This window comes from Lissotriton helveticus, chromosome 11 (genome assembly GCF_964261635.1).
Source record: "Lissotriton helveticus chromosome 11, aLisHel1.1, whole genome shotgun sequence".
Classification (NCBI taxonomy): Eukaryota; Metazoa; Chordata; class Amphibia; order Caudata; family Salamandridae; genus Lissotriton; species Lissotriton helveticus.
In genome coordinates, this window is record NC_136072.1 from 1,157,871,357 (window position 1) to 1,157,896,154 (window position 24,798).

At 46.6% G+C, this 24,798-nt stretch overlaps 1 protein-coding gene across 3 annotated transcripts in view; it reads left to right on the forward strand.

Moving 5' to 3' along the window:
- Nucleotides 1–24,798, forward strand: part of LOC144792778 (uncharacterized) — a 408,979-nt gene that overhangs the window by 186,071 nt on the left and 198,110 nt on the right. The gene's annotated exons all lie outside the window — the stretch shown is intronic.

The following is a 24,798-nucleotide window of genomic DNA, read 5'->3' on the forward strand; positions in this document are numbered from 1 at the left end:
ACCCTGCCCGTGGGCCTACCATAGGGGTGACTAACATGAAGTTAAGGGAAGGTTTAGGGACTGGCAAGTAGGTGTACTTGCGCAGTCTTCGTGACAGTCAGACTGCACGTGGTCTGGCAATGGCAGACCTTCAGACATACTTTTACTAGGCCGCTCTTGTGGGTGGCACAACATGTGCTGCAAGCCCACTAGCAGCATTTGTCTTTACAAGCCCTGGCACTCCTGGTGCACTCGACTAGGGACTGATAGTAAACCAAATAAGCCAAACATGGAAGTAAAGCAATACAGCAATTTCACATAGGGAGCACTTGCACTGTGGCACTGATCAGCAGTGGCACAGTGCCCAAAGCATATACCAGCAAAAACATCGTAAACAGAAGAGGCAAACAGAAAAAATGGAGGAGAGACTCATGCCAATGATGCCAGGTCTAACACGTGTCCCCTCCAGCTGAAATGTGGGGAGAACTACCCTTACCCTAGGGAGTCCTCATCACTAAGGCGGAAAAATCTGGACAGACCATCAGCATTGGCGTGATCTGTGCCAGGGCGGTGTTCCACCGTGAAGTCCATCCCCTGTAGGGAAATGGACCACCTCAACAGCTTTGGATTCTCACCCCTCATCTGCATCAACCATCTGAGGGGCCGGTGGTCTGTCTGCACCCGGAAGTGAGTCCCAAACAGGTAGGGTCTCAGCTTTTTCAGTGCCCAGACCACAGCAAATGCTTCTCTTTCTATCGCACTCCACCTCTGTTCCCTGGGAAGTAACCTCCTGCTGATGAAGGCTACAGGTAAGTCTCGGCCCTCTTCATTCACCTGAGCTAGAACAGCCCCCACGCCATGCTCTGAAGCGTCCGTCTGGACAACAAATTCTTTAGAAAAGTCGGGTGCCTGGAGTATGGGTGCGGTGCACATTGCAGTTTTCAGGGTGTCAAAGGCCGTCTGACAGGCGTCAGTCCAGTTCACAAGTCGTGGCTGCTTCCTGGAAGTCAGCGAAGTCAAGGGGTGCACAATGTTACCATAATCCTTGACAAACCTCCTGTAGTAACCCGTGAGACCCAGGAAGGCTCTCACCTGAGTCTGGGTTTTGGGCGGTGCCCATGCCAGGATGGTATCAATCTTGGGTTGTAGGGGGGCCACCTTGCCGCTCCCTACTTGGTGCCCCAAGTACACCACTGAACCCTGCCCAATCTGGCACTTACTGGCTTTGATTGTGAGGCCTGCTCTGCGCAGGGCCAACAACACTTCCTGGAGGTGGCACAAGTGTTCCTCCCAGCTGGCGCTGAACACTGCGATGTCGTCCAGGTAGGCGGCACTGAAATCCTCCAGTCCAGCCAAGACCTGGTTGACCAACCTCTGGAAGGTGGCAGGGGCATTCTTCATCCCAAAGGGCATAACCCGGAACTGGTAGTGCCCATCTGGTGTGGAGAATGCTGACCTCTCTTTTGCCTCATCGGTCAAGGCGATCTGCCAGTACCCAGACGTTAGATCAAACGTACTAAGGTACTGGGCAGCCCCTAACCGATCGATGAGCTCATCAGCTCTGGGGATGGGGTGCGCGTCAGTCTTGGTGACTGAATTTAGTCCTCGGTAATCCACACAGAACCGAAGTTCCGGTGAAGCACCAGGCGCTGCAGCCTTTGGAACCAAGACCACGGGGCTGGCCCAAGGACTGCTAGAGGACTCAACCACCCCTAGGGCAAACATCTTGGAGACCTCCTCCTTGATGTATGCTCTGACCTTGTCAGTCACTCTGTAAGCCTTGTGCTTGACAGGAGTGCTGTCCCCGGTGTCTACATCATGGACACACCACTGAGTAACACCAGGAATCAAGGAAAACAGATCAGGGAATTGCCCCAACAAATGGCGACAATCCTGCTGCTGTTCAGGGGTCAGTGTGTCAGAGAGGACAACACCATCCACTGACCCATCTTGCTCTTTTGCATACAGGAGGTCAGGAAGAGGCTCACTCTCCTCCTCCATTCCAGCATCTGTAGCTAGGAGCATGCCCACTTCGGACCTTTCTAAGTGGGGCTTCAAACGGTTGACATGCAGGACCCGCAAGGGGTTCCTGGGAGACTTTAAATCCACCAGGTAGGTGACATCGCTCTTCTTCTCCACAACCTCGAATGGTCCAGTCCACCTGTCCTTGAGCGCACAAGGTTCCACAGGGGACATGACCCAAACTTTCTGTCCAGGCTGAAGCTCTACCAGAGTGGCCCTCTGGTCGTACCACCGCTTCATCTCCTCCTGGCTGGCCTCCAGATTTGCCTGAGCAAGATCCCTGAAGCGCCTAGTCTGGTTCCTAAAGGCCAGCATGTAACTGTATACATCCTGGGGAGGTTTCCTGGGAGATTGCTCCCAGCCTTCTTTGACCAGACTTAAAGGTCCTCTTACCGGGTGACCATACAAAAGCTCAAAGGGGCTGAACCCTAGAGATTTCTGTGGCACCTCACGGTAAGCAAACAACAGGCATGGTAAGAGGACGTCCCATTTACGCCTCATTGGTTCTTCAAGACCCATAATCATGCCTTTAAGGGTACGGTTGAATCTTTCAACCAACCCATTACCTTGAGGGTGGTACGGAGTGGTGAACTTATAAGTTACCCCACACTCCTTCCACAGAGACTTCATATAGTTGGAAATGAAGTTGGTGCCCCGGTCTGACACCACCTCTCTGGGGAACCCCATTCGGGAGAAAACACCCATCAGTGCCCGTCCCACCACGGGGGCAGTCACTGTTCTGAGAGGGATGGCTTCCGGGTACCGTGTGGCATGGTCCACCAAGACCAGGATGAACCTGTTGCCCAGGGCTGTCTTGGGGTCCAGTGGCCCAACAATGTCAATCCCCACCCGGTCAAAGGGGGTACTGACCACGGGAAAAGGTTGGAGGGGAGCCTTCTGCTTCCGCCCGCTTTTCCCACTTGCCTGGCAAGTCTGACAGGTCTTGCAATGGACATCTGTGTCCCTTCGCATCTGAGGCCAATAGAAATGGGTGACAAGCCTGTCATAGGTCTTGTCCTGCCCCAGATGTCCAGCTAAAGGAACGTCATGAGCCAAACCCAGTAGGAAGGCTCTGAAGCGCTGGGGTACCACCAGCACACGGGCTGACCCAGGCTCAGCAGCCTTAGGCTCGCTATACAGGAGGTCGTTCTCCCAGTACACAAAATGTGACCCTGACTGATCACCTGAGGTTTGGGCTGAGGCCTGCTGCCTCATACCCACAAGAGAAGGGCACACTTTCTGTTCTGCACAGAATTCCTCCCTGGAGGGACCACCATCCTGCTGCCAATGGGTCAGCTCGGGCAGGTCTCCCAGTTCGGCAACTTGTTCACCTGTGGGTTCCAGGGCATCCCCCTCGAGGTCTGCCTCCTCCTGGACCACGGGAACTACGGGGGACGGTTTCCCGCGCCCCCTGCCTCTTCTCTTCACAGCTGGGTCCTGGGCCATACTTTCAGGCTCCAGAACCCCATCAACACCCTTACTTGCTGTCATGGATCGAGTGGTTGCACACACCCACTCTGGCACACCCAACATTTTCAAATGTGTCTCCCTCTCCACCTTAGCCCAAGGGGAGTCTTCTAAATCGTTGCCCAGGAGACAATCAACAGGCATGGCGGGCCTCACAGCAACCTGAAGAGTACCTGAAACTCCCCCCCATTCAAAGGAAACTTGAGCTACCTCACACTCTTTCTGGGAGTTGTCAGCAGCTATCACAGGGTAGAATGCGTGGGGAACAACCTGCTCTCTGGACACCAAGTGACACTTGACAGCTGTCACACTCGCTCCGGTGTCTCTGAGAGCTTCCACTCTATGGCCATTAATGGTCACCCACTGCCTATATTTCTTAGTGTTACTAGGCAGAGGGGGTGGAGGGACCAATTCCATGTCTCCTAGAGAGACCAGGGACATCTCCGCGGGACCCTCCCCACCATGGGCAACCATCTCCTCCCCTCCCAGAGCTACACTAGCCAACTGACGGGGTGGTGCACTGGGTAGTGCACCAGACTTCTTCAAGGGACACTGAGGGTCATAAAAACGGTGTCCTACCTGCTTACAAACGAAGCAGGTCAGTGGGCCCCTATGACCAGGTTTACCTGGCGGGGCCTCTGATTTCTTCACAGGGGGAGGCTGGGAACCTTTCCCTTGGTTCCCTTGGGGATTACTTTGGGGCCCTTTCTGGGACTCCTTCTGTTTACCCTTGTCCCCCCCACTCTTCTGCTGGGGACCCTGCCCACCTTTGGCTGAGTCTCCCACTGGACCCTTGTGGACCCGGGTACTGACCCAGCGGTCCGCCTCTTCAGCAAGTTTTCTAGGGTTAGATATCTTGCTATCAATAAGGTGCTGGCGCAGCTCTGGAAAACAGTTATTAGACAAGTGCTCCCAAGCAAATAAATCATAAAGAGCATCATAACTTTCCACTTTGCTGCCCTTTACCCAACCATCCATGGCTCTGCAAAAATATGACACATACTCCACCCACGTGGTACCAGGCAACTTCTTACATTCTCTAAAGGCCTGTCTGTACTTTTCTGGGGTTAGGCCATACCTTAACATTAAAGCATCCTTCATATGAGCATAAGACGTCCTATTCTCAACAGGCATGTCTAACAGGGTATCTCTTCCCTCATTCACAAAGCGACCCCACAACCCCGCTCCCCAATCCTTCTCAGGGACCCGGTGGGCCAACAATGCTAACTCATATGCTTTAAACCACTGACCAATATCCTCATTCTTCTGAAAATCTTTGATCACATCTTTGGGAAAATAAAACCTACTTTCTGCAGGCACAGATGGGACGCTGCCACCAGAGGGATTCAATTCTAACTTTTTAGCTTGGAGCTCCAACTCCCTCAACTTGGTATCACGCTCAAAAGCTAACTTCTCTCTTTCAAACTCTAATCTTTTGATCTCCAAATCAGCTTCTCTCCTGCCTCTTGCATTCTCTATCTCCAACTGCCCATTTATCTTAAGTTTGGCCATTTCCATGTTGTAAGCTCGCTCCTTCGCCCTTTCTTCTCTTTCTTCAGGGGAAAGACCTTTGGAGGAAACACTGCTGCCAGGAGGGGATACAGGCCCAGTCACGGGCACTTCCTCCTCCCCTTCCTCTGTCGGTACCACCACCGGGGCAGAGGGATTCCTGGCCTCTAACCAGGCTTCCAATGCTTTGCGAAATTCTGGTTTGTTTTTGCAGCCTGTGGTAGGAACTTTAAATTGCTTGCAAAGGGATTTCAGCTCCCTTAAGGAATAATCACTTATCTTACTCCTATCAAATTCCTCCTCAACAACAACAAGGGAAGTGACTCCGGCGTCACTCATGGTCAAAACTGGCAGTGTTCAAAAAATCAAGCTTCAGGAAAAGCGGAGAACAAAAATAGAATATCCAACCAAAACAGATTGTGGCTGCGCTATGGTCTGCTTTCACTATGTAGCGCACACTAATCACTGCACATGGGTCATAAATGCAAAGTTCAAAATCCCACCGCTGACCCACCAATGTTAGAAGCGGCTGTCTCTAGTTGGCAGAGGTATACACTTCTGACAAATAGGGACACACCTTTTCTAGTCAGGGCAAGGAGATCACACACTTAGATAACCCCTGCTCACCCCCTTGGTAGCTTGGCAAAGCAGACAGGCTTATCTCAGAGGCAGTGCGTTAAGCATTTATGACCACATACAGTAATAAAGTGAATACACTACAAATGGACACGACACAGTAGTATTATAAAAATAAGTATTTTTATATAAGGCTTAGCACAAGACCAAATAACGACAAAAATATACCACAATCTTAATAAATACTCTTGGAAGGAAAAATAATAGTTCAAGCACGGTTTCTTCTTAGCACAAAAGTCTTTAGTATCAAAAGCAACTCTTCTTCTCTAAATCAAAGTTCTTGGCAACAATGTAACCCACACGGGAGTCACACGACGTCGAGGCAAAGTTAATCCAAAGGTTCGGCGTCGACCGCGAGGAGCGCTACGTCGAGCCCGGAGTCGCACAGACCCCAACAACACAGTACCTTGGAAAAGTGAAGCACTCGATGATCAGCGGCGTCGAGATGTCCGGCGTCGCGTCTTCGGCGTCGATGTCGATGTTGCAAGAGTGAGCAGCGCTCACGGCGTCGAGAGGGCTCGAAGTCGATGCGATCAGCGGCGGTGCAGACACGGGGTCACTTGGAGCTGGAGCCGAACTCACTACTCACTGGCGTTGCTGCTGGCGTCGATCGGGCCCGGCGGCCGGCGTCGAGGAAGCGGGACACTGGAGCCGTTACTCACGATGTCGAGCTGGATTCGGCGGCGTCCGTCGGCGTCGAGATTGCTGGATTCTTTCAAAGGTGCTGGATTCACAAACTCCAGCAAATAGCACTTTAAGCAGATGAAGTCCTTTAGCCCTGTGACTTCAACAGGAGACTGGCACTCTTCCAGCCCTTGGAGATTTTCTCAGCAAAGAGTGAGAGTACACACACAGTTCCTCTCTCCTGGTTCCTTGGCAAAAATAAAGAAGCAATGCAGGATTCCCCCAACAAACAGCACTCTGGCAGAAGGGGTAGGCAGTCCTTAGATCAGCAGGCTTCTTGTCCTTGGTTCAGGTTTCCTTGTCAGAAGTGATCTAAATTCTTGGTTCAGGGGTCCTTCTCTTATACCCCTTTTTGGCTTTGATCCCTTTGTCCATGCAGGGGAAATTCCCCCCATCCTGGGTTTGTTGTGGGTGTTGCCAGGCCAGAGCACCTGGCCTATTCACTGGGCAGGGCAGAGTCCTCAGCCGCTCAGCAGGAGCGGAGCCAGCATTGTCACTGGCAGGGGCAGGGCCATCAGCTGCCCGGCAGGAGGCGGGCCAGGGAAGTCCCAGGCAAGCACAGAGTCATCAGTCGCCTGGCAGGGGGGCGGAGCCAACATTGTATCAGGCAGGGCAGGCTATCAAGAGCTACTCTCCCCTACTCTCAATGCAAATGCCCCACTCATCCCACACTGACTCATTCAGACTCTCTGGAGCCACCCAGCTCCTGTCACACGCACACCAGAACCAGCAGAGACCGGTAGACAGTTAGACAAGAAAATAGCTACTTTCTAAAAGTGCTATTTTCAAACACAGAGTCCAAAAACCATCCATACAAACGGATGCGTTATTAAACCCTGAGTTCAGGGATACCAAACTCGACATTGCACCATGCTCCCCGAGCCCGCTAGGATTATAGCATTAATAATCCTGGCAGCCCATTCTAACTGATGGAGAGCAGGCTACCTTACAATAGTGAAAAACGACTATGGATGTAATTCACTATTAGGACATGCCAACCTTGTCAGGCTTGTCCTACCTTATGCTTACAATGCACCCTGCCCGTGGGCCTACCATAGGGGTGACTAACATGAAGTTAAGGGAAGGTTTAGGGACTGGCAAGTAGGTGTACTTGCGCAGTCTTCGTGACAGTCAGACTGCACGTGGTCTGGCAATGGCAGACCTTCAGACATACTTTTACTAGGCCGCTCTTGTGGGTGGCACAACATGTGCTGCAAGCCCACTAGCAGCATTTGTCTTTACAAGCCCTGGCACTCCTGGTGCACTCGACTAGGGACTGATAGTAAACCAAATAAGCCAAACATGGAAGTAAAGCAATACAGCAATTTCACATAAGGGAGCACTTGCACTGTGGCACTGATCAGCAGTGGCACAGTGCCCAAAGCATATACCAGCAAAAACATCGTAAACAGAAGAGGCAAACAGAAAAAATGGAGGAGAGACTCATGCCAATGATGCCAGGTCTAACAGACCTCATAAGGGGACAGACCTGATCTGGAATGTGCGACCATTCGCATAAAGAATAATGCAACTGGCAGGGCAACTAGCCAGTCTACACCTTTCTCTTTGCATACTTTGGCAATACGGACTTTCAGAGTTTGATTATGTCTCTCTACGAGACCGGCTGCTTCTGGATGGCGCACACAATGGAACTTCCACTGGTACCCTAACAAAAGGGAAACATGCTTCATTAACTCGGATGAGAATGGCTGGCCGTTATCAGAATACACGACCCTAGGGAGTCCATAGCGGGGAAAGAATTCACGAACCAACTGTCTGGCAGTGGTCGCGGCTATGTAATCTGGGACTGGATATGCTTCTGTCCACCTGGACAAAGCGCATACAACTACAAGGACATACTTGAAACCTCGACATCGCTCCATCTGAATATAATCCATCTGGAGGACTTCAAAAGGGTGGTCAGGAGGCTGGAATCCACCTTGTTCCACCGGGACACTTTTACCTGGATTGAACTGGCAACATATCATACAGGTACGGACTTTCTGCTTGGCTGCAGCTCGTAAGTGCTTGTTGAACCAAAGGTTCTGTATACTGTCTAACATAGCTTTTTCTCCTAGATGTGCTGGACTATGTGTGGTATTAATAATGACTTGAACCATAGAGTCGGGGAGAAACCATGTGGCTTTTCCCTTCGTCACCCATCCCTGATCTGTCTGGACCCCTCCTTGTTCGGACCATTTCTTGATTTCTTCAGGAGTAGCATGTAACTGTATGTCTATGACATCTTGTGTAGGGTCCTTAACTGTCATACAAGTAGTCTGTTCTGGAATGGATGTCTGTGTCTTGTTAACTGGAATGTCTGGTGTCTGAGCTGTGAGCTTGGCTGTTCGATCTGCTAGATCATTACCTTGGGAAATGATATCAGTAACTTTCGTATGTGCTTTGCACTTCATGATAGCGATAGCTGTCGGTAAATGTATTGCATCTAACAGAGCTTGAATGAGGAGACCATGCTGAATCTTGGTTCCATGAGAAGTCATGAAACCTCTCTCCTGCCAGAGTACTCCGAAGTCGTGTACAACTCCGAATGCGTAACGTGAATCTGTATATATGTTTACTTTCAGATCCTTGGCACGTATGCAGGCTTGGGTCAGAGCAACTAGCTCTGCTGCTTGAGCAGACAGGGTGTCAATACGGTGTGTTTCAATAACTTCTGTATCAGTAGTCACTGCATACGCGGCTACTAGTTCTCCTGTACTAGTTCTCATACATGAACCGTCCACATAAAGTGTCAGGTCGGGATTAGGTAATGCAATGTCTGTCAGGTCTTGTCTTGGCTTAGTCATAGTGTTAACTACTTCCACGCAGTCATGTGTGGCAGGATTTGAAGTAACTGACGGTAACAATGTAGCAGGATTCAGAATGTTGCAGCGTCTGATTTCTATGTGTGGCTGGAACAGTGTCAGTTCATAACCTGTTAAACGTGCAATTGTCAAGTGCTGTGTCTGTGTTCGGTTTAAAAGAACTTCCACGGAGTGTGGAACTTGTACTGTCAGGGAGTGTCCTAATACTATGGAATCACTTTGTCTGATTGCTAGAGCTGTAGCTGCAACTGACTTGAGGCACGCAGGCAGAGCCTGGGCTACTGGATCTAATGTGCTCGAAAAATAAGCACAAGGCTTGTATTGTCCTGCTTGATCTTGTGTGAGAACAGATAATGCAGTACCATTACGTTCTGTGACAAAAAGTGTAAAAGGCTTACTGTAGTTCGGTGTAGCTAGAACAGGTGCTTGGCATAAGGCTTTCTTTAATTCATTAAAACTAAGTGTATGTTCAGATGTCCAAGGGAGGACAGTCGATACGGCTGCCTCCTGTGTCGTTAACTGTATCAGTGGCTTTGCTAGAAATGCATACTGAGGAATCCATTGTCTGCAGTAAGAAGTAAGGCCGATAAAAGCACGTACCTCCTTCTGTGTCTTGGGCTGTGGAAGACTCGCTATTAACTGGATACGATCTGGTGTCAACTGCCTACCCCACTTGGACAGTAAGTGGCCTAAGTAGATCACTTGCTGGACACAGAATTGAAGCTTCGAAGGGGACACCTTGTGCCCCTTCTCGGCTAGGAAATACAGAACTGTAAGTGACGCTCGCTCGCAGTCACGTTCAGAACGGGCTGTGATCAGTAGATCATCGACATACTGGAGCAGGGCAGTGTCAGCTGGCATGTGAATGTTGTCTAGTTGTCTTTTAAGTGCTTGACTGTAAATACTAGGACTTTCTGTGAAACCTTGAGGAGCTCGTGTGAATTTATAGCTCCTTCCATTTAAACAAAAACCAAAAAGGTACTGGCTATCTGGATGAATCGGAACACTGAAAAATGCATTCTTGAGGTCTATTACTGTAAAAAATATAGCTTCAGAATCAATACCTGTCAACAGAGATGAAATATCTGGGACTACTGGATACTGGGGTATGATACATTTATTAAGTTCTCGAAGGTCAATCACTAATCGATATACTGGAGGTGCATTTGGATCAGTACGTTTCATGACTGGAATAATAGGAGAATTACATACATTGGAGTCAGTTTCTACGACCACTCCTTGAGCAATGAGCTCGTCAATAATTTTGGATAAGGCTGCTACAGCCTCAGGTGGCAATCTGTACTGTCTGATTCGTGGCAGGACTATACCTTGCTGGAGAGTCACACGATGGGGTGTGATTTGCATAAAACCTACATCAGTTGGACCTTGCGCCCATAAATGCTGTGGTACATTGGACAATCTTGGATCAAAATCGCGTAATACATAGTGACCTTTAAAATCCCTTAAGAACAATCGGATTCCTTCTGGGGAACAGCAAATTACTGCACCTAATTCTTTCAATGTCTTAATACCTAACAAATTTTCTGGACATGATTTCGTAAGTAATAAATCAGTAGTTCGGGACAATGGACCAACTTCTAGAGTAACTGGCTTTGATATCTCGTTTACAATAGGCTTTCCTGAAAATCCAAGGGAAACATTTCTAGAGCCTGAGAGCGGAGCCCCTGGAACCTCGTCATGACTGATAGTAGTCCTACTTGCCCATGTATCAATCAAAAACTTTCTGTCTTTCCCTAATACTTGACTGTGTACATAGGGACCCTCTTGATCTACAGGTATCTCGATGAGAGGCAAGCCTACCTCCCTCTCTAGGCTGTTTCATGAATACTGTTGATACTCTGGATACTCTGACTGGGCATACTGGTACATCTGCTGTGTAACATGCTGTGTTGCAGCAATAGGCTGCGGTGCTGGAACTGTCTGTTGTGCATTCTGTGGTGACTGAGAAGTCTGTGAAACTTGTTCTGGTCTAGGCGGACGTGGTCTTTCTTTAGTTTTACCAGTGGCTATGTTGTGTTTCAGAACTGCACACTCGTTTATAAAATGACCTGGCTGTTTACAATAATTGCATGTCCCTTTAATGGGAGCTGCAGAATGACTGGCTTGATTCGGACCCCTCTTCTGACTGTCTTGTGGAACAGATTGTGCAACTAGTACTTTCATTTTCGTATCTTTCATACGTTTCCTTTCGTGTTCTTGCTCTTCCCTGATTCTATTCTGGTGATACTGGAGCATCTGTAACATTTGTGACGGGGTACTAGCTTGCCAGGTACTTTCGACTTTCAAAACTCGATTTTTAACTTGTGGGCTTGAATTCTCGACTAGTTTAGTAACAAAAAGATGAGGGTATGACTCGCTACCTGTCTTTAAACCACTGTTGATAATGAAACATTTCTCAAATCTAGAATAAAAATCACTAGTGTCTTCATCCTGTTTCTGTTTGCATGCTGAGATGGCATCCCAATCTTCCTTTTTCGTGGCTAATAATCTTGGCAAAACTTGAATCAATAACTCTGGCAATTCTTTACATTTGTCCCCAAGACCGGTACCTGGTACTCGTATTTTATCTTCAGCTTCTAGAGCTGTCCAATCAATCTTTTTCTCTCCCACCTCCCATTCTTTTTCCTTGAGTTTCTCATATACCCCTGCGGGCAACAGGACCTTTAGCATTTTAATAATATCTGGATACGTGTATTCTCCCATACGGAGCATGTCTTTTAACTCTCGATGGAACCCTGCTGGATCTTTGTCGTGACAGGGAATTAATTTCTTATTCTCTAAGAGTTCCATCTTTGTAATAGGGGTGTAAACAAATACTCGTTGCATTTCACCATCCGGTGTCCTAACTGGGTGTACTTCTCGTAACGGATGCTGTCTATCTATGTAGAAGGGTTTACTTTCTGGGGGTGAGACGTGAACAAAATGCGGATTCAGAAACGTTCGGTATTTGTGGCGCTGTTCTAGAATGACACTAATTAGATCGGTACCTAGACCTTTCCATCTATACTGTAGTAACTCGTTCAGAACATCATGTAACGGACCTGGATCAGAATGTTGACCCTCATACAGTGTAATGAGGTGCTGGATCATATACATACCCACCAGTCGCTGCTCGGCTGGGGGCAGTTTCAGAAACATTTGTGCCACTATTTCGTCTGGAAAAGTGGTAGAATCAGTAACCCATCGGACTGCTGATCGGGCTAGTTCTTGTTCATGCATGGTACTAAGTTCACTATAACCGATTCGTGATTTCAGAATGTGATCGGTAGCTTGAAATACTTGTTCAAGAGACTCTTGTTCTAGTGCTGGAAGGGGAAAAACTTTCTTGTGTTCTAGACGTGAATGTCGGTCTGGAAGTCTAGTTTTACCTACATACGCTATTCTGGTAGGATTCTCGTCATCTACTTCTTCAGTATCAGTGTTGTCTTCTTTCTCGCTTACTTGTGCTGCTTTACGATTGTCGTGTAACCTTATTATTTCCTTACGAATTTTCTTGTACATACTTTCTATACTACTGAGTGTCTTGTGTCTACCCTCGGCTATATTATCACTCCACCTTGTCAGGACTTTCATTTCGGTCGGATCTTTAGTCGGACAATCTTGTTCCCTTACTAAACAGTTAATTAGAAATTTTAATAGCATGAGCTGAGTCTCAGCTTTCCTTAGAGACATGATTTCGCCAATACTTTCTGAATCTTCTCCTGTACGGATGAAACGATATATTCTGTCTAGATCTTCTTTCATATTCGGTAGGGTGTCCAAATACTCGGTCACCCGTCTTACACGCAATGAATATATAACCATATTATCATCGCCTGGGACTGGATCATAACGGCATTCGGTAAGAGCTCGTCTGATATCTGCGACGGACTGATATTTGGGCGTACGCTGTAACGCACGTTCATGTAACTCGACTAACGTTACACGTTTGTGTGGCGGCGGGGTACCAGGAGGACCTCCCCCCGCGGCCCCTAAACTGGAATCATCGACTGATACTCTTCGTGCTGGCAGAGTGACTGATGTAGCGGGAACTTGTACTATGGGCTGGACCGGGGGTACCGTAACAGGTGCTGTAACAGGTGCCCCGGTGGCTGGAAGAACAGGAATTACATTATTTACAGGAGCTGGCGGAGCAGGATTCGCATATTCTGGGACTGTGTCGTCCAAATAGGACGAGAGAAAAATATCAGCTGCGGTCGGTTTGTGACGTAGCTTAATCGGAACTAATGGCGGCGGAAAATTACATGGTGCTTCCGGGGTTGCTTTTGGCAAGCCCTCGGCAAGAAGAGGATACATACCCTTAATGAGGGCATTTCTCTGTCTGTCTGACTGTTCGGCTTTAACTCGTTCACCTACTTCGATCAATTCCCTTTCTTGGGCTCTTTCAGAGGATTCTCTACTTAATTCTGACTTTCTGATTTCTTTCTCTGTTCTTTTGTGAGATTCTTTGCGCCATAACTCGATGGCATCTTTCTGGGACTGTCTGGCTTTCTTTTTCCATAATGCTTCTTCTACTCGCATGATGCACTCGGCATCCCACGTACCTGATACGGGCCATCTATATTTCTCTTCTAGATCTTTAGTATACTCGACCCATAAGTCTAGATATAATATGGCACTTATGCCATGTTTATGATACATAAAATGACCTGGACTGTCCCTAGGCGGGACAGGAACTGCTTCTTCGAGCAGACCTTTTCTAGTTCTTAACTGACGTAACTTCGTGAACAGAGGCATAACTAAGGCTGGAGTCTGGACACAAATACAATACACGATAAAACACAATAATAATAACTGAAACAAATCACTCATACCACGACATTGAAAACACATGAAATAACATTTAAAAATAACGGTTCGGACAGAATACTATCTGGAATACTGAAAACAGAACACATGAATTTCTCGAGAACAGAACTGACTAGAATTACTAGATGCACTGCTGAAACAGTACGAAACTTACCGGTCCCATAAAGAGACACGTCAGGACCCGCATCCACCTAAGTGGACACTTCGTGTTGGATCTGTGTACCCAAACCCACGGACCAGAGACAAATTAATTGACCCTGTCTAGATACTACCCCAGCAACGGTACTCACCGGGCAGCAAGAACGGAAGGCCTCGGACTGGACTGGACTGCTACGACGACGGACGGACGAACTTCGGACTTCAGTTACAGGTGGGCCTCCGGATACCTCGGACCTTGGACTCTCGGCTTGGGCTCTGGTCGGGACTCGCCGCGTTCCTCCACCGCCTCGTCTGGACGCTGGACCGCAACCTCCGTCTCCTCCGTGGGCCTGAGGGATACTTGAAGCAGAAATATCTGCACGTGCACGGTATGGTTCCGTCACGGCTGCAGAGGATCAGGGGGCCTGCGTGGCTTCTCCGGCGCGTGGGGAAAGGGCAAGTCCCTGTTCGGGCGCCATTATGTGGTAAATAAATAATTAATTACCGGTTCTATTTTTGACTATAATCAATAAACGGTTAGCTCAATAAATAAGAGTCAAGATACGAGGTAGCTAGAGTGTACAGGCTTTAATCAGGCATAAAAGGACTGAAACAGGACAGCCTGCATGGGAATGGGATGGCAGGGCCCGGCAGCTGCCGGGGCAGGATCTGGGAATGGCTAGCAAACTTTAATAACAGTGCACGATATATATAGTTAAACAAAATACATTGTATTCAATACAGTAGGCGTAGCAGTAGGCGGAGTTTGTAGCAGTCGCGAAAGATAAGGCATAAAGTGGGTGTAACAAGAGGTGTGTACAGGGCGTATACATAGACATGTGATGTAAACGTAACAGAATATGTCATAAATGGGGCGGAAACATGGAGGGGCTACCTGAGCAGCTGGGACCTTTAACCTAGTGGTGCGTGCAAACTGACAATGACGTGTTACTAGGGAGAACTGGGGGCTATGACTTCTGTGCTAGAAGAGGAGACGAAAGTCTGGAGTGTCAGAGCGACATGTACCCGGGCATATCTAGTATCTCGTGTTTAGGGAACATGTTGATGGAATCCAAAAGTTATCAGGGCAAAGGCTAACAGACATTAAGACTGGTGCATACATAATCCTATATGTAGTGTGTGTGCGAGGAATATTCTATGAATATTAATACAGTATTTCTCTTACATGGAGACATAAAGGCTAGACCATGACGGAAACTATTGATGCGATTCAGTAGCTTAGGAATGCAGAGAAGGAGGGCTGGACTGATAACTAGAATCATAACATACTCTTGGCAGACTCGGAGGCAGAGCCAGGCCGTGCCGGGCACTGCGAGGCATGGAAGTAAGTTAAGGGTCAGGGATACAGGTGGGGGCTGTATCGCTCCTCGGAGAGGGTTCAGGAAACAGGAGCTGAATCTGAGTCCGGGCCCTTTTGAGGCCTAGAAACGGGGATAATTCAATGAATTAACGTGCACACTGTAAAACGTGGCAACGTAGCTTTACATAGGCCTAATATTCGTTGTATTCACGAAAACTGGAAACTGGCATACTAGAGATGGACACAACTGTAATTGCGTCTTTAATCGATCAGAGGGGAATACATGCATATCGATCATGCACATATGACATAACATGGGGAACACGTAGGCACATACAACATGGCAAAATTTACTTTTCCACAGACACACCCCACAAACAGGCGGGTTTAGTCAGGACAAACCATGGCTGCTGCATTAGTGAGGTGCCGCCACCTGCGGGTGGTTTCAGCGGTGGGGGGGCTGGGAGGGGGCAGCTCTGTCGGGAGTGAGTGCCCTGACCCAGGGCAGAGCGCGGCTCCGGCAGGTCAGTCACCTGGAAGGCCAGGCCGGCGAGGCCTGCCGGACCGCGGACAGTGTAGGTGCGGGATATGCTGGTGCCAATCGGCCAGAGATGGGTAGAACTCGTGCAGGCTGTCAGAAGCAAACATCCTGGGTACCAGCCCTTATCAGCGAGATCATGGCATCGCTACCAGGGTCTCAACGGGGACGGGTCAGGGGGGTACTCGAAGGCTTGGTAGCCAGAGAGGGAATCAGGCCACCTCTGGGCGCCATGGCGAGCTCCAGAGGCGATAACCCTAATTTGGGGAACATTCTGGGGCCGCTCGTCTACTCTTTCGGGCACTTCAACAGATCGAAACTGACCAATTGTGCCTGGTCGGTTTTCCGAGAGTTGGGAGGGCCGAACCCATGGAAAGCAGAGGTTTTATGAGCAAAGTCCTGCACTTCTAAACACCCCACCCCCACCCGAACCCTGAAGATGGACATAAGCTGGGAGTCCCCCTTGTTCCGCCTACCTCCCCGAGATCTTTTGTATGATATGCAATTGCTTTCTATTCTCATGCAATATAAATCGCATGCTTGCTTTTACACCTGTAAACATTCCCACCCCCCACGCACACACAGACAGGTGGCACAGAGATGCCCCCCGCGCCTCCTCTGGAGGGGCCATGCCTGTGAGAGTTTGCGGCTCTTGCATACATATTTTGTTTTCCAGATTTTCATGTTTTTTTTTGTTGTGAATGAATGATTAATGCATTTTTTCACGATCGTAATATGAAAACTAATTTACTAAACGAACAAGCAAAGCAAATTTTGCCCAGTGGCCAATGATAATGCACTTTTAGTATTGGTTTAATCCTGAAGCTGAAGCGTATTAAATCATTGGGGGAGGGGGCACGTAAGCAAATGAGCTATCAGCGCCTCCACGGTGCTTCTTCACAAGTAATTTTTTAACTACATTGGCTCTTGGAATTATGCTCTGAGGCTCTGTGTGTGTGTGTGTGTGTGTGCGTGTGTGTGCGTGTGTGTGTGTGTGTGGGGCTAGGTGTGTGTGTGTGGCTCTGTGTGTGTGGCTCTGTGTGTGGCTCTGTTATTGTGTGTGTGGCTCTGTGTGTGTCTCTGTGTGTGTGTGTGTGTGGCTGTGTGTGTGTGTGGCTCTGTGTGTGTGTGGCTGTGTGGCTCTGTGTGTGTGGCTCTGTGTGTTTGTATCTCTGTGTGTGTTTGTGCTCTGTGTATGTTTGTGTGTGTGTGTGTGTGGCTCGGTGTGTGTGTGTGGCTCTGTGTGTGTGTGTGTGGCTCTGTGTGTGTGTGGCTCTGTGTGTGGCTCTGTGTGTGTGGCTCTGTGTGTGTGGCTCTGTGTGTGTGGCTCTGTGTGTGTAGCTCTGTGTGTGTGTGTCTCTGTGTGTGTTTGTGTGTGGCTCTGTGTGTAAGTGTGGCTGTGTGTGTGTGTGTTGGTGTGTGTGTGTGTGGCTCTGTGTGTGTGGTTCTGTGTCTGTGGCTCTGTGTGCGTGTGTGGCTCTGTGTGTGTGTAGGGCTCTGTGTGTGTGTAGGGGTCTGTGTGTCTGGGTCTGTGTGTGTGGGGCTCTGTGTGTTTGTGTGTGGCATTTGCAAGAGATTAAGCTATTGGCATTGTAAATGACAATGCCATTTATTTATCTGTTTTCACAACCAACACATAAATAAAAAATCTGTCATTTACAATGCCAATAGCTCTAACTTTTGCAAAGGGGAGACTGTTGCATTGTAAATGCTTGTTTAAACCTTTAATTGCTTTCAACATTTCTTCAGAGCTGATTTGTTTATTAAGATATTCCTCTTTATCCTGAGCTGGCTTCGGTAAGGGATCATTTTGCAGCCAATCATTAATCTTGTCTATCTGTGGCCAAGGAATCTTCCCTATATACATTTGTCCAATTATCTTGACATGGTTTACCAGTTTCCTCCAGCACTATCTCTTTAATTGAGCTCCTGATCATGTCACCCCTTGTCTTCCAGGCCAGCAATTTATCACACCCCTCACCATATTCATAATGTGCTAATTTGCTGGTATTCCATTTTTTTGTACTATCTCGTCCAAAGGTTCAGTTAGCTCGTTTCTTACTTCATCAATCTGCCTTTGTGTGTTTGTTATTATGATGATATTATCTGTCTAATGCAGGGCTCTATATAACGCAATCATTGTCGTCTATTACTTTGTTGTTATTTTCTCTCCTCCTATGTGCTGCATAGTTAATCAACCTTCCTCGAATAAAGGATTTATAAGCATCCCATATTACTCTTAAGGGGACAGAGTCCCTATTTAGCTTAAAGAATTCTATGGTATCATGCTTCAGCTTACTTTTTATCTTCTGCTTCTTTAGTAAGGACCTACCCATCTTCCATCTAGACCGAGCCAGGCCACTGTCTAGCAATAACTCCAATTTTAAAGCGGAGTGGTCTGAGAGGTGTTCTGGAAGGTGGATAACTTCTTTAATCCTGTTTTTCACTCTGGTGTCTATCAAAAAATAATCTATACTTGAAGCCTGGCCATAATTCTTGTTGTTATGTGTATATTCTTTATTCTTGCCAGCTTTATAACGCCAGGGATCTATCAAACCACAATTTTGCATTGAATTATTGATAAACGCCCTCATTTTGGGTGTAATAATGTCGATCTCTGGAGGATTTATCCAATACAGGGTCAAATGCTACATTGAAATCTCCCCCCATTATGATAACATTCCCGCTATCTAACATCTGTTGGAAACTTTCTCGAGGTCGGACTGGGTCATCAGTATTTGGACCATAATTTATAAGATAATATATTATATTATTAACTCTAACCGTGGCGATTAACCATCTCCCTTTAGGATCTAAAGTAATTTTTATTATTTTAGCTTGGGCGGAGGTTTTTAACAAAATCCCACTCCTTTCACGTTGCAATTTTGATTTGTAAATGCGAATTGGCAAATCCATCTATGGCCCTTTATTATCTCTTCCCATTCTTCCTGACGTAAGTGTGTCTCTTGCAAGAATATGATGTCATTCTTTGATTGTTTTAAAGATTGAAGAACTCTCCTTCTTCTACCTTGAACCCCTAGGCCATTTGTGTTCCATGTTAAAATACTACGGCTGTGTGTCTTATTTGTTACTGTTTCCAGCCCATCCAACTCCCAGCACCTTCATTTTAAACTCATTTGTCACATATGAGGAGTGTATATATTTTTTTATTTTCTCCCACTTGCTCCCCACCCAGTGCCCACCTTTCCTACTCTTTATATCTATTTTTAATTTTTTTAATTTAAAAATATTTATTAAGCGCGCTTTTACCAAGCGGTTTCATGGCGCTTTTCAGATTGCGAACAACAACAGTGGCAGGAGAGATTAGGCAGCAAAAGCTTGGGAGAAAAGCAAGGTTTTAAGACTTTTTCGGAACTCTATGTAGGAAGGTGCAGTGCGAAGTCCCACAGGGAGGGAGTTCCAGAAAGCTGGGGTGAGGACAGCAAATTTTGTTCCACCAGCCTTCTTCTTTTTAAAACGTGGAGTGGTCAGGAGTGCCATATGGGTGGAGCGGAGTTCTCTGCCCGGCATGTAAGGCTTGATGGCAGAGCATATAAACTCCGAAGCGGTGCCCATTTTGGCCTGGAAGGTGAGGCAGCCAAGTTTGAATAAGGCTCTCTCTTTCACAGGCAACCAGTGTAGTGCCTGCAGTAGAGGGGTGGCACGATAAAATTTAGGCAGGCCATGAATCAGGCGAGCAGCCTGGTTCTGCACTAGTTGCAAACGGTGAATAGCATAGGCTGGCGCGCCATTATAGATTATGTTGCCATAATCAAGGCGTGAGAGCACCATTGCCATCACGATAATTTTTAGAGCCGGGAGGGAAAAGAAGCGGGAGATCTTCCTGATTGTCCTGAGGGAAAAAAACAAGAGGACACAACAGAGCTAACCTGAGAGTGAACAGAAAGTTGGGAGTTAAGAAGGATACCAAGAGTTTTGACCTTGGGAACAGGGAGTGGGGGAACACCAAGTGAAGATCTAATGTGTAACCCCTCCCCCCACCCCGATGTGGGGGGAGGGGTGGGGGGAGGGAGGGGGACCCTCCCTTTGACCAAACTGGGCAGTTCAGCATGCCCATCAGCTCTCATCTCCCCGGGATCAATGTGTATCCTTGATTTGTCGCTGGACAATTAATCTATTGATGCGTTTTTATTTGCTTAAACTATTGGCTTTGGTTGGCTCTTTTATATTGTACATTTTATTATTCCACATTATTCTTAGTGTGGTTGGGATTTTCACTTGGACCGTGACTCCTAGTGATTTGAGTTCTTACATGTGTTTACCTATTACCCATTGTCGGTTTTGAGTTGCTTTCGCTAAGTCAGAACGAATGCGAAAAGTCCAGTCATCTTTTGTGTAGGAGCCTACTTTCAAAGCTTTCGAGAGTATCAATTCTTTGATCGAGTAGGTATTGAAATTCATAAGGATTTTCCTAGGCTTGTCTCTATTGAGATTTCTTCTAAAGGGGTCTCTGTGAACTCGCTGTATGTTCTGTTGAAGATTTAATGTGTGTGTTGCCGGTATCTGTTCTTTTATCAGATTTACAATGAAGTCCTTCAAGTTTCCTCTTTCTTTCCCCTCTGGAATATTAAGAACCCTTAGATTGTTCCTTCTTGAGTGGTTCTCTAAAACTTCTATCTTCTCTTTAAGTGATTTCCCACCCACTTTAAAGTTTTGAATCTCCTTGCTAATACTAATTACTTCATCTTTCATAACCTCTATAGATGTTTCCATATTGCTGATTCTTTCAGTCAGGTCCGTTAATTTAAGTTAAAGTGTCTCACAAGCCTCTCAGATTGTAGCTTAATTTGCTTCTGATTTTGCAAATTTATGTTTAATCTTTTCTGAAGACCTCCTATAGCTTCCTGATTCATTGGCGGTGATGGTGTACCCTCCTCAACTTGGGGTGAAGTCTCCCTTGAGTCCATTGTATTTATATGGCTTACTACCTCTTCTGACAAAACCTGAAACCTGTTTACTGGAGACAAGTCCTCTAGTGCCCCGCCCTCATGGTGATTCACACTATGGGTACAAGTGACTGAACCAGAGATTATACCATTGGGTAGATTTTGAGTCTCCCGCACTTTAAAAAAAGATTTTTGTGAGGGTGTGATTTTTATTATCCCTCCAAAGAGGTCTGTTGTACTCCTAGAATTACCACCCCTTTTTGTACCTGAGTAAACGGGAGTTGACCTCTAATAGGCCCACTTTTTACAGGTGTTGAGACCTGTGTCATGGGGATGATTATTGGAGGGGACCCACTCACCTCTCCCACTTCCCCCACTCTCAACTGTAAGGAATGTAAATCAACGTGGAAATTCCTCATAGTGTACGTATTTTTACCTTGGGGTCTTAATTCAGTATTGGATGTTGCCTACGTACTGTCCATTTTCTTCCTGTGGTCTTTTTTGTGTGAAGGCGGATCTCCCCTGCACCTTAGCTTTTGCTCCCGACCTGGGTAACCTTTCAGGGCTCATATGAGAAGGCCGTAAGTCCAACGCTCTCTTCTGCTCCACGGGCTGCAGTGTCACGCTTGTGCTGACACAGCTTTTCCGCCGAAAGTGGATCCGCGTCACTGCCCGGCGATCCCAACTCACCTGCCCGGCGGCCAGAGACCACAGAGTCCCATGGATAACTCACCGCGTATCCTGTGGAGTCGGGCCTTGCAGGTCAACTGCGGGAAACTACCTTACAACTTAATCATTACATCGCAACATCCTTTACAAGGCATGTCACTACAACGTAGGCATTACAACGCATACCTTTACAACGCATGATACTACATCACATGTCACTACAACGCAGGCATTACAACACATACCATTTCAACGCATACCATTACAGTGCATAGTATCCCTACACTATCCAACACGTGCCCTACTGTTGCACCCCCTGGAGTTAGAATGGTAATTTTAAACCCCTATACTATCCAACACTTACCCTAGTGTTGCACCCCCTGGAGTTAGAATAGTAATTTTTACCCCTAAACTATCCAACACTTACCCTACTGTTGCACCCCCTGGAGTATCCAATACGTACCTTAAATGCAGTGTTATAGTATGCGTTGTAATGGTATGGGTTGTAAAGGTAGTATGCGATGTAATGGAATGCATTTTAAAGGTAGTTTCTTAAAATGAGATGTAGTGTCATGCGATGTAATGGAATGCGTTGTAGAGGATGTTGCGATGTAAAAACTGCGTTGTAAGTGCATGCGTTGTAAATGTATGCGTTGTAACGTCATGTATTCCTCAACCGCTGAGCACCCACCTGCCTCGGTGAACCAACTCATGAGACCCCAAAAATCCTCTGAAACAACGTCAAGGTAAGTGTGCTCCCAAAGAGACGAGACGCTTACAGTCTGCTCGTTAGCCAGCCGCCATGTTCCCCGCCAATCTCCTGAGCCTCTCGTCCCCTTTGAAGTTTTTACTATTTTCTTTTGCTGCAAGATCAAAGTACTGTTTTTCAACTAAAAAATAAGCACTGGGGTGGACAATATGTGCTTGTGTCTGTTGGTTGCCTGCTGAGTTCTGAGCTCTGGGCCTACCCCACAGCTACATCTCTAAGACGGCTCTTGCTGCTTTCTACCCTAAATATCAAGAATGGAAGGAGTAAACTTGGCCTAGGACAAGATTGAAATGGTGTAGGGATGGTATCTGTTATTAGTCAATTGACCGCTGTCTGTAAGAATCTAATTTCCAGTGTAATTCTTAATGTAGACAGAAAGGAGGAGGACTTAAATCCGGTGGGGAAACCAATCTTCCTTGTGTACTGCATTTGGTACTGGATTATTTTGTACTGAACTGTATGGTACTTAAAAATTAGATCTACTTTCTTCCAAGGAACTTGGGGCCATATATGCTCATTTCTGGTTGCAAAATACTGATCACAGTTTGCGACCAGTTAAGAATTTGAATAGCCAACGTATGTGCTAATAGATGGGTTCTTATAAATCCAAATCATAGTGGGTCAGAACCCTACCTAATGAATTAAATTTGTAATCCATTTTTTAATTGTTCTTCAGTTTTATCCGTAAATCATTTATCCTTTCTTCACACTGTTTTATTTCAATCCATTATATTCATTATCTTTCTTCTTTGACTCTTCAAAAACACACAGGAGAATCCATGTTTCCTTTTTGCCACGTTTTTATTGCCAGTCACCCAATGCATTTCGGGAATTTTATCCCTTCTTCAGGGGTTTCTAGAGTACAAACAAAAATGGAACCTCATCATTTAAATAGCAAACTGGTTTTATAAAAACATCTTTTTTAAGGGCTAGCACGCTGACAATGTTTAATACGGACAGTAAAAGCAATGATTGACAATTAGAGGAAGAAGTAAGAAGAAAAAAGAAAGGAGTGCATCTCTCCATTATATATGCATCACTCAGAACCCTACCTACCTCATGCATAGAAATAAGTTAGGTCTCAAATTCCAACTCTCCATGAATGAAGGTCATCATAGGGATGGCCGTATGTCCGGGAACTCCACTGATTTTCTGTACAGAAAAGATGCCAGTTCAAGCTCCTGACCCATGCATACAAGGCACTAGACAACTGCAGACTGTCCTACTTGACGCACCTGAACTTCCATCAGTCCACCAGATACCACTGCATAACCTTCTCTAACCCTCATCCCTCGCAATATACGTAGCAAATGCGAAGGACGCTCCTTCTCCTACCTAGCAGTGAAGACATGGAATGAGCTACCCTTTTATCCACAGACCTCCCTATCTCATCCAGAGTTGTGAACGTTCCTGAAGACCAGGCTATTCAGCTAATCAACTGGACCCTACCAGCGCCTGAATACCATCACAGGTGACAAGAAGCACTCTACAAATCTACTAATTGATTTATTTAGGGAGAGTGGCCTGCTGCAGTCAACAGACTTCTATGCCTGTGATTGGTTTTTAATAAATATATATATTTTTTTAATGCAGCCTATTTTCTTTTAAGGATTGGGACTGCATTTAAAAAGAAGAGCATTTTGTCTTTTTTGTTTGTTAAAGAGGAGGCAGTGGTCCTGAATATTTTACTTTCACAATAGGGAATGCATCCCAAGGGACAGTTTCCTAAATGAGTTACCATGTTGAAAAAATAGCAATGTTTTGCAACCTGATTTTTGTCGCTAAACATTGACACATTACATACTGACTCGGTATTTGGAAGGGATGCCTACAAAACAGCCCTCCTAAGTACAGAATTGGTATTTAGTCAGGATCCCATTTAAGGAGCTTCTGACTCCTAAAATGGTATTAGTAAATAAGAAAAATCATCTTAACTGTCACAAACTCCAATTTGGGTGGGTTTACGTCTGTTAAAATGTGTAGTACAACTGGCCCTACAATATCGCCTTGCACCTGATCCAGTTTTCGTGGAAAGGAAAGCTCAGCAGTCTGTCGCTGGAACTCAAGGCTGTGCCTGAGTTTCAGTGCAACTTCGCGAAATGATGAGAGCCAGCTCCTCAAATCTTCCTCACACATGGCAAACGCTCCTTGAAACTAGCTGTTACGCTATGACCTTCAAAGCAACTACTCTGCTAATAACCAACTCAAACTCTGAATGCATGAAAAGGATCCATCTTGCGATGGAGTTACGGTTGGAGCCACTGCAGAGTCCAAAGTAGAACCTTAGAGACTGTTTCTAATCCTGATAGCTAAACAGAAAATTAATTGATGGAGTTAGAACCCAAGATGGTGATTCGTTGAGGTCTGACACTAAGGTTGGGACATGGTCTCTTGGCCTGGTTGAATTAAATATGTATGCCCTGTTTCTGGAGTGTTGGGTCTTTTGCTGAAAACCTGTGCTTGTTGAGATTTTTTTTTACTTTATTAAAAGTATATTAAAACTG